This window comes from Lolium perenne, chromosome 7 (genome assembly GCF_019359855.2).
Source record: "Lolium perenne isolate Kyuss_39 chromosome 7, Kyuss_2.0, whole genome shotgun sequence".
In the NCBI taxonomy this organism is placed as follows: domain Eukaryota; kingdom Viridiplantae; phylum Streptophyta; class Magnoliopsida; order Poales; family Poaceae; genus Lolium; species Lolium perenne.
Genome location: NC_067250.2, coordinates 150,816,446 through 150,827,424, shown reverse-complemented (window position 1 = coordinate 150,827,424; position 10,979 = coordinate 150,816,446). Strand labels below are relative to the sequence as shown.

The window sequence follows — 10,979 nt, the reverse complement described above, 5'->3', positions numbered from 1 at the left end:
CTTTTTATTTGATTAACACTAGAGATGTCTATCTCTATGTTTTCTCTCTTACTATTTATTTTGTGAAGATCTTTTATCTATTCATGTCAGAGAGTGATAGCTTTGTTGGAGACAAAATATATTGTGACTTTGTTAGAGATACGAACATAGAGGAAGGGAGGATTAAGGTGGAAAAGGAGAAGGGACGATAGAACAAGAGAATGTTCTATATTCGAGCTACCATTAAATATTTAGATGCTTGAGGCACATATTAAATTGAAGACCCGTAGCAATGTATAGGCATTCAACTAATATAACTACTATACTAATCCTTAACAAACATCTTTTTTCTCCTAATTTTGAATTTTTTTCCGGATTAATTAGGGGTTGACACGTATGGATTAGATGGTTTAATTTCCACATGTATTTTTCTGGGTGCACTTTAGGTGCCTTCCAGGGATTTGCAAGGGCGTTTTCTTTTCTTCTGTATTTCTCTATCGTTTGGGCTTTGGGTGGCTTTAGCTGTGATGCTGGTCTGCCGCATTTGTCCCATGGATTGATTCTGGTCGTGGTGGACCCCGGCTAGATCGTGGTAGCTCTCATTAATCGACAGCTGGTTTGTTTGCTACGTGCAGTGACGTGAAGTTTTTGGATTGAGCTGAGTCAAACATCTGGTTTATCGATCGGTGCACGGCACGTCAGATATAGTCTCTTCTTTTTTTCCCTTTCCTCAGAAGAATCAAGTTCGTAGTGACGTAGTCCATCCGCTGTCAAGCCAACGAGCCCATTGGAATACCCGGGCGAGGTGGCCCAGATCCGACAGCTGCTGCTGGTTCCTCCCGGCAGTTTCATCGAGCGGCGGCCGCCGCCGTTTCATCCAGGAGAAATCCGGGGAGCGGCGACACCAAGAAATCAATGGCGGCTTGGTCATCCACCATCTGTGGAGGATAGGCAACTCCAGCGGACTCCCCTGCCCCCACATGGCCTGCTCCCTCCCGGATCCCACCCTGCCCAAGCTCTCCTGGCCACGAGCTCCCTTTGCCGGGCTCCTTCGCGCCCGGCGGCCATGGAGGACACCCCCGTGCGTGTTGGAGCCATCCACGGCCGCGGCGAGCAGCTTCCACACGTGCACGGAGAGGGCCTCGAGCCGCGTGGCGCGGTGGCCGGATATGCTGGGATCTGGGAGCCGCGCGGAGGCGGTCGACATCGGCGGCCTCGACTGCACACGAGGGCGGTAGCGAGGAGCGCGTTGGGGAGACTGCGCGGGTTGTACCGCACGAACTCGGCGACCAGCGACGGGGCGTACCGGGGGCATTTGGGGGCGGAAGAGGGAGTACCGGTCGTGGTAGGGCTCCCACGGGAGATCCCCGTCGCTGGCGAGCATCGGAGGGCTGCGTGGAGGCATCCCCGACCGGCGGTGACAGGGCGGAAGAAGAGGCGTGTTACCTTGCCTGGTCGACGAACTCAATGGTACAGTACCACAAAATTTGTGTTGTTTGATTCTTAGTTTCCAGAGCAGAGTATCATGGCCTGCAAGATCATGCGCTTTCCTTACTTTTTGACAAGTTCTTGGCTACACGCGATTGATTCAGCTTTTTCTTTATGACTTACGTTTTGTTGCGATATTAATTTGCTGGAGATTGCAATTTCAACGAAGAAAAATATATTCTTTTAGATCAGGTGCATAACGAATGATTCTTTACCATGTTGTTTCAGCAAGAGCATTCACAAGGGTCGCTGAGATCAAATCATAGTAATGTCCAGCTTCTTACTCTCTTTCTTCGGAACCAATTATTTCTACTACTCGAGGTCAGAGGAGAAGTTTCAAGGTAACTAATAATTGGTTTCAATCCTGAAAATTTTAGGCATGATTGCAAGTACATGTAGATTACTTTGTGTTCCCTACAATCTTGTGGCTCCATATGTGGTAATTGTGATCATCCATGTTTTAGATTTGATGTTTGTAATTTTGGACAACTGAGATATGTTCAGATGCATTTGAACACTATATAGCTGAACAACTCTCACTTTTGCTGCTGTTACTGCTAGACAACGGCTGAATTTTGTTGATGTTCGTCACATTTGCAGTGGTCTGTTGGGCGCCTGCTTAGTCGCGAAGGTAGATGAAGTAATCATGACAACTGTAGTTAAATTTAGGTATATACATTGATTTTCATCTTATTTTGTCTACTATTTTCCTGAAGTAAGAGCATAATTATGTAAAGGGTTTTCATTATTTAGCTGAACAATACAGGAGACCATCTTAGTGTTTCCAGTGCAACTACAGGAGCACTCTCATAATAGCCATTACCTAGAGAAAATGTCATAACTGACATGCTTTTCACTTCACAATCATCATTCCTATGCCACCATTTTCTGTTTTAGGGACGTGAACATTGATTTATTATGATGAGCTTATATTTGAGAATGCCCTGGTCAACTAACTCCATATACCGTAATGTAAATTTCAGTTTTGTTTTGACAAGCTGGAGATGCTGATTTTATATTTCTTGGGGGAAATATGAATGAACTAAATTAAGTGGTCTAAAGTTAGTTTTGTTTCAAGATTCCGAGGACAGGGAAAAAAGCTTTGCTTACCATGATACCAATATACCTGTCGTACATGCTTCATGTGTTGGCACTTTAGTAGGCGGACTTCAATGGAGGTACCTCATATAAGGCGAACCTTGTGCTAGAGAACTATTATTTTAGATTCCATTGCAGAAGAGGAGAGCCCCGACTCGCAACACCTTGTGGTTGATTCATATTTTTATATTATCTCTTGCTGGCTAAACTACCATTTTGTTAATCTGGATTCACCAAGATCAAAAACTTCTAAGGTATCTCTGTTTCTCTAGGTGAAGGAAATTAAACTGGAAAATGTATTGATGGTTCAACACATTCTTCACTCTAGCTTTCCATGTTACATTGCCCATAATTATCATGATGGCATGGCTATTTGTCATGTGCATGGAGCATCAGACCTATTTAGCACCTTTATATGTAATACTAAATGGGGTGAAATAACGGATGCCTTATGGTGGACGCCAGTCAATCTTATTCTGATCGACCAAGTAAGGTACCACGGGTATTTCCATGGAAGTTAATTGATGAATATATATACAAGGGATCATAGATGATGTAATATTTCGACCTATGGACTCATTGACATTCAGGTTCTTAATTTGAAATCTTCATTTCTGTTCGTTTTCAAATTTCTTGCTAGCTTAACGTCCAGGTTTTACTGGCCTAGATATACATTTGATGTATCTGCTCCGCCTTACTTTTTTATCTGCCAATTGTGTATATAAGTTGGCTGTTGATTCTTCGCAATAAAGGTGTACATATTTGTAGTTTAATCTGATTACATGTCACTTATCATGCTTAGGCCCGCAGCTGATTACCTTTTCCCCGATTCTTTCACGGTGCAGATTCATATGTAAACTGAATGCTAAAAGAGAGGGCTGCTCCCATCGCACTCACTTGGCTGCTGGAGCAGGGTTGCAAGCTCAACGTTTACTTGAGGGCGAATTTATCAGAGGTGCAAACATGAGCTTATTTTAAGTGGATCCTTAATTTTATTCACTGTAAATTTGCTCAACTGAATTTCACTCTTTTATTTCATAGACCAGATGCTCTCTCTATTACAGACTATTTCTGTACATCTATCTAAAAAGTGTAATTACTCCTTAGTTCTGACCAATGTTTTAGCATGTAATCCACTTACATCGTGGGTCCCTAAGCAAATGCTATTTTCCTCTTAAATCCATGTATACTATAGTACATGTTCATCTCTTTCAGTTGCAATGCGTCCCATGTTTTATGGGCATTCTAGCTCTTCCATTGGTTGTAAAATAGAGTGGTATTAGTCCTTGGTATTTTTAGTGATGATAATAACATATCTCAGTGATTCTATTGCATGTTTCTAGACAAGGCATTGGGAGTTCATTTACTGTTGATTTGCATCTATGGAGTTGGGTAGTTGCTGAATGCCCTTGCAAGATTGTATGAGTTTGTGTTACCATCATTGATCTAGGAGTTCTGAGTTATTTGTCCCTTTCTTGAAACTGCGGCGGACTTCACTAGACAGTTCACATAAAGAAAGTTCTTCGTGCAAGAATGCCATCGAAGTAAGGTCTTATCTTTGGTATCTATTGAAATGTCTACGTTTCTTAGCCTCCAGATCGTTTTTCTTTTGGTAAATCATTGAATGAAAGAGACAGTAGTTATGCTTAGATTGTGGATCATCAAAGACAGTTCATCAATTATTTTCCTCTATTCCTTACTAATTGATACTACTAGGAATGCGGAAGGTAGTTCATTGTAATGATGCTGTCCTATATTGTCAATTGATAAGAAAGCAACTACAAGTATAGATTCTTGCATATGTATCTGTACTTTATCCCGCTGTCCTTTGTTTCCGGTAACCAATGCATGGGTTCACATGTTAAAACATGGATATGCATTCTGCCATTATGTTTATGAGTTAACGCAATTGTCCATCTACCAATATGAGTATGTCATCTCACTTAAGGAGATCTGTTATTTTCTTCAGAATGAATAGCAACGTTTTGGTTTAGGAATTTGTGTATTTCTAGAGATCCATAACTTGCTTTCCTATGTTATTGTTTTCTGTTAGGAATCTCTTAGTGGTTATCCATTTCTTTGTTAATTCACTGCCAAGTTAATATATTAGGTTATCTTATTGCTTAGAGAGTATTGTGCTTCTGTTCATTGATCCAGTTTCCTTAGCTAAAAAGGGAGATGAGTAAGTGTATGCGTATTGATGATAAATAGCTGTTTTATAGCTACTGCTGCGTTCAGTTTATTTGTGTATCACTCCTCAAAAATGATCAAGCTGCATATCCAGATTATGGGCGTTGTAAGCTTTTTGTCCTGATGTGATCTCATTATCGCTGATGGCAATCCCTGTACGCAGAAGTAATATTGTGTAACGGGAGTTGTTAACAAGCCTTTAGAGTGATATGCTGCCCATGTTTCTGGCTACCACATTCTGGTCAGTTCCTATTACATTTATGTACAAATGTGTACTGCCTGATGCTTTTCTAATACTTAATTTTTTTTATTTTTCATTCTCTCAGCAGATCTCTACCGATGGAATAAACTGTGTGCATACATGTTTAGCATGTTTGGCCTATAGCATATGTGTCTCCAGTCTAGGGTATGTGAAGAATGAGAAAGCTATATGTTTGTATGTCATTGTGATAAACAATGAGACTTGTGGTGCATGCCAGTATGATTTCATATAGATTTGCTTAGCATGTCCTGCTTTTATAAGATGTAGTACGATCCACTATGTGTATATTAAGAACATATGTTCAGTTATCGGCAGTGTTTAGTTTATGTTTTTCCTCATGTGTGTCATAATCAATGAAAAAAATAGCACGCTATAACAAATAGCAACATCCATTAAAATCCACTATTTTGGTGCTATAGCATGCAAATAGTGAACAAATGTACATGGATTTATTCAGCGGCACCTTCCTTAAAATGCTATAGAGCCACTATAGAGGCGATATAGCACGCTATTCAAAACCAAGTCATAATCAATCAGTTTATATAACCATTGATGACACTAACATGTTCCCTTATGCTCAAATTTCATGCTTTCATGCTAGCTAGATACAGATATCAATTTAGAGCGTTTGTGCTAGCAGAAAAGTGTACCTACTAAATTTAGATCGACTGAACTTACTTCAGATAGCTTCCTGCAAGACAACATCTGATGCCCACCAGTTTCACGGGGAAGACTTAGGTAGGATCAGATCTTAGATAGGATCTATGAGATTAATTTTTTGCAAAGACAAAACACGTTCAAAAATTCTGAAAAAAAATGACAACACACATCTATGTTATATATGCAATGCCAAAAATTTGCAACTTCACATTCGATATGCACTTAGAGAGACAAAAAAGATAAATCTGGATGTGAATAGTGTGAAATACTATTCAACCAGATCTGACACTATTCACAACAGAATTTGTCTTTTTTATTTCTCCAAGTGTAGATTAGATTTTGAGCTAATTTTTTTTGGAGTTGTAGATACAACCTATATGCATGTTGTTAATTATTTTCAGATTTTTTCGCATAGCCAAAGTATGATTTCTCTAAGTTGATCCTATGATTCTACCTAATGGGGAGATCCTATACAAGTCTCTCCCCCAGTTTCACTCCGCCCAAGCAAACAACTGATTTACAAATCAGAAGCCCTGGGCCACTCCATGTACACAGACAAACCCACGCTGCATCTATCACAGTCGCTCCCACGCCGGCAAAGCCTTCTGCCGCCTCTGCGTTTGGCTAATATGCCCTACCCCTCATCATGGCATCAGTCTCTCCTTTCCATTGTCCATCTCCCCTCCCCTCTCCTAACAGCATGTGTCACCATCCCTGGTAGCTCCCTTACTGACTGAGAGTATGAGAAGAAGCTCCTCAGGCTACTACCAATGAGACAAAATAGGAAAAAATAAATTTCCGCAAAAAAAGAGCAACTTATGTTGTCTAACGTCGATAAAAAGGACCGCTAATAAGTGAATTCTTTTGGCCAGCCCAGATGACGAAACAGGCCAAACACTAAACTTGTTGGGCCACTAAACCACTATAAACATTTTTTTCTTTCGATATAATTACCTACCCTAGCTCATGGCTTTTATGCAACGCTGCAAAAGCCCACAACTATCTTCAATAGCACGACATGTGTGTATTGATCCAAAGCCTCATTGAGTTCTCTCTTCATTAGAATCTAGGTGTTTCTCTTCTTCTTACATTGAGTTTATCGGAGCCACTACACTACTACGCCCTAGCATCTGAGCACCCCAAAAAGTTTCCCTTCTTTTTCAATTGAGTTCATCCGAGCCACTACACTACTACGCCCTAGCGTCTGAGCACCTTAAAAATTACCATCAATCAACCACTATTTGGCGCGGCGTGCCGCCGCGCCGATTATTGCTAGTAATTATTATTTAACAATGTAAAGTAGGCATGCTATTGGACCTAACCTGCATGCAAGATTCTTTTTCTTGTTTGTTGTTTTATCGTCGGGCGGTAATGCAAGAGCCGACTGAGCTCTCTCTCCTCCTTTCTCTTTCTTCCACATAGGATTTTGATGACATGGTAACTACTATAGCCTGCTGACAAGGCATTATTGTACTTGCTCTTAGAGCAAGTTCAATAGTATAGCCATCAGCTAGCTATAAGCAAGATGCCATATCATCTATAGCCAACATATAGCTAACACGTACAATAGTTAGCTATATAAATGTACTACTTTATCAATACTTGGCTCACATTTCACTCTCACAAAGTGCCTAGAAGCACGTGCTAGAGCTAGCACTTGCATAAGAGTTCACTTGCTTTCTCTCTCCTCTTCTCTTCCCTCCAACTAAACATAAATATTATATTTAAATCATTATAGCCTGACTAGATCTTACCAGAATTTCAGCAGAAATTGAACACGTGTCATAGCCTGGGAGTAAGAGCAGCTCCACCGGTAGCCCCCAAATAGGCGCCGGCAGGGGCGCCGGCACCTCCGTTTGGGGGGCGCCGGCACTGCATCCTCTATTTGGGGGAGCTATTCCCACACCGGCGCCCCCAAAACGGCGGTCCCGATAGATATTTTGAATTAAATTAGTAAATAAATGCATAGAAAATTGAATAAGAAATATTTTATTCCACAAACTAATACATAATTGAGAACGTGGTTTGCATGAAGATATAGTTTGGAACATGGTTTTCCACAAACTAATATATAGTTTGAACCATGGTTGAAAGGATCGTATGCCACACCTAGAGGGGGGGGTGAATAGGTGCTAACCAATTTTTAGTTCTTTTTCAATTTAGGCTTGACACAAAGGTAAATTCTCTAGATATGCAACTAAGTGAATTTACCTATATGACAAGGCAAACAACTAAGCAAGATATAGCTAAGCAATATAAGAGATAGAATAGGATAGAGGTAACCGAGAGTGGAGCACGCGATGACACGGAGATGATTCCCGTAGTTTCCTTCCTTTGCAAGAAGGTACGTCTACGTTTGGAGGAGTGTGGTTGCTACGAAAGCCAAACCAACAGCCACGAAGGCTTCACTCAGATCTCCGGTGAGCAACACCACGAAGGCCTAGCCCACTTCCACTAAGGGATTTCCTCGAGGCGGAAACCGGGCCTTTACAAGGTTCTTGGGGCACACATCCACAACCGAATTGGAGGCTCCCAAATCTGTTACAACACAACAATCAACAACAATACATCAACACAAATCAACTAGGGATCCAAAGAGGAACACTAGCAAGGGGGCCCTCAACAAAATGAGGGGGAAATGCAAATTGCTTCGGTGAAGATGTAGATCGGGGTCTTCTCCTTCGATTCTCCAAAGCACAAGGGATTTGGGTGGTTGAGGGAGGAGATCCGATGGATTTGGTGTTCTTGGTGGCTCAACAATGGTGTATGACTTTTTGGAGAAGAAGTGAGCAGCTGAGCCATTTGGAGAAGAAGACTATAAGTAGTCGGTGGAGATCCTGCGATCCTGCCGTTGGAGAGAGGTGGCCGGTAGTACCGGCCAGGTTGGGCCGGTACTACCGCTCCTAGGCGAGCGGCGCGGCCAACCGGAGCGAGCCACGTGGCCGAGAGGGAGCCTGGAGCGCGCGGGCCGGGAGGGGAGGCCGGAGCCTCCGGCCGGGGTACCGGCCAAGGTACCGCCGGGGCTCCAACCACCCTGGACATGTACTGAGCCACTCGGGCTATTACCGGTACCTTGGGCGGTACCAAGGCCGGAGCCTCCGGCCGTGGCCAGGCCGGCGGTACCGCCCAAGCCTCCGTCCCCTCCTCTTCTTTTTTCCTTTCTTTCTTTTTCTCTTCCTCTCTCATTTCTTCCTTTCTTCTTTTCTTTCTTTTCTCTTCCGATATCTTGCACACTCTTCACGCTTTGAGCATCTAGAGAATGTAATAACCTACAAATCTTATAAACCGAAATGTTCATATATTATCATTGTCATCAACACCAAAACTACATATAAAAAGAGATATGTTCTTTCAATCTCCCCCTTTTTGGTTTCTTGATGACAATATAAGATTTGCAAAAGATGAGAGTATTTGAGCAAAGAAAATATAAGATTTGCATTATAAGCTCCCCTAGACATGTGCATCCAATAGAATTAACATTTGAATAAGAGGCACATAATCTAGGATCAAAATACTCAAGTAAATACGATTCACCAACAAGTGCAAAGATACATAGTAAGCAAATAAATTCATCACTTGTATAGAGAAGAGACAACCATAAGTGAGTAAAGACAAGTGTTGAGTTTAGAGATCATACCACATGAAGTTCACTTAGTCTTTACCATAGATAGATAGATAGATAATGTCTCAAACATAAATAGATAGCCCCTATGACTCACACACATAGATAAGGTTCATAAAGCATAATAAGTAGTTCTCAACAATAGATAACCATAAGTCACAAGCACAAAGAGTCAAAGAAAACGCAAGCTTGTGACTTCCCATGCAAATCCCGAACCTAATAGAACTCTTCTCCCCCTTTGACATCAAGATGCCAAAAAGGTTGAAGAGCGATGCTATCGTCCCTAGCCATCAAGGAAGTCCCCGGCAATATCGGAGTCGACATCATAGGAGGGTCCATCCTCGCCATCAGACCACTGGCTATGAGCAGAAATCCACTGAGGCTTCGGAAGGATATTCTCTTCAGATCCTGGAGGAGACACTTCCACACCAAGCTTTGTCATGATGCTCTTCTGACGGCGTCGAGCTTTCTTCTCTGCCACATAGGCGTCATACATACGCTCTTGAATATCCAGCTGGAGGCAGAAGGTCTTCTTTACCTTGATCTTGAGTTTGGTGTACCAAGAGGGCTCGAGCATGGGATCATATGCGGAGTGAGCCGGAGGCCCCCCAAGGGCCATATGAGGAGTAAAGTCATCAATGAGTTTGAGGCCATCAAACCGGCGAGCAGGAGCAGTGGAAGGATCTACAGGACCTGCTGAAGGAGCTGCTGAGGCAGAAGGAGCTGCTGAGGCAGAAGGAGCTGCAGAGGCTGAGGTAGGAGCTGGGAGCCCATGATCTTTGATAAGAATGTTCTTGTGACGATGCTCAATGAGGGGTGAGTATGGTTCCAGAATAGCGCCCTCAAATTTCTGACGCCATGATACGTCTCCGACGTATCGATAATTTCTTATGTTCCATGCCACATTATTGATGATATCTACATGTTTTATGCATACTTTATATCATATTTATGCATTTTCTAGAACTAACCTATTGACGAGATGCCGAAGAGCCAGTTGTTGTTTTCTGTTGTTTTTGGTTTCAGAAATCCTAGTAAGGAAATATTCTCGGAATTGGACGAAATCAACGCCCAGGGGCCTATTTTCACACGAAGCTTCCAGAAGACCGAAGAGTCGACGAAGTGGGGCCACGAGGTGGCCAGGAGGTAGGGCGGCGCGGCCCAGGTCTTGGCCGCGCCGACGTGTCTCCTGGGCCCCTCGTGTGGCCCCCTGACCTGCCCTTCCGCCTACAAATAGCCTTCGTCGCGAAACCCCCAGTACCGAGAGCCACGATACGGAAAACCTTCCAGAGACGCCGCCGCCAATCCCATCTCGGGGGATTCAGGAGATCGCCTCCGGCACCCTGCCGGAGAGGGGATTCATCTCCCGGAGGACTCTACGCCGCCATGGTCGCCTCCGGAGTGATGAGTGAGTAGTTCACCCCTGGACTATGGGTCCATAGCAGTAGCTAGATGGTTGTCTTCTCCTCATTATGCTTCATTGTCGGATCTTGTGAGCTGCCTAACATGATCAAGATCATCTATCTGTAATGCTATATGTTGTGTTTGTTGGGATCCGATGAATAGAGAATACCATGTTATGTTGATTATCAATTTATATCTATGTGTTGTTTATGATCTTGCATGCTCTCCGTTACTAGTAGATGCTCTGGCCAAGTTGATGCTTGTAACTCCAAGAGG

General features: G+C 42.8%; 1 long non-coding RNA gene across 2 annotated transcripts; it reads left to right on the top strand.

The window, feature by feature from the left end:
• Positions 1 to 788: 788 nt before the first annotated feature.
• On the top strand, positions 789 to 5,353 carry LOC127300897 (uncharacterized). Of its 2 annotated transcripts, none has more exons than XR_007851628.2 (4): positions 789 to 1,449; positions 1,696 to 1,808; positions 3,411 to 4,996; positions 5,082 to 5,353. It is a non-coding gene; the product is annotated as an uncharacterized lncRNA (long non-coding RNA). The 2 variants fall into 2 exon arrangements; XR_011749162.1 differs by having other exon boundaries at positions 2,068 to 4,996; positions 5,082 to 5,352.
• The last annotated feature ends 5,626 nt before the right edge of the window (positions 5,354 to 10,979 follow it).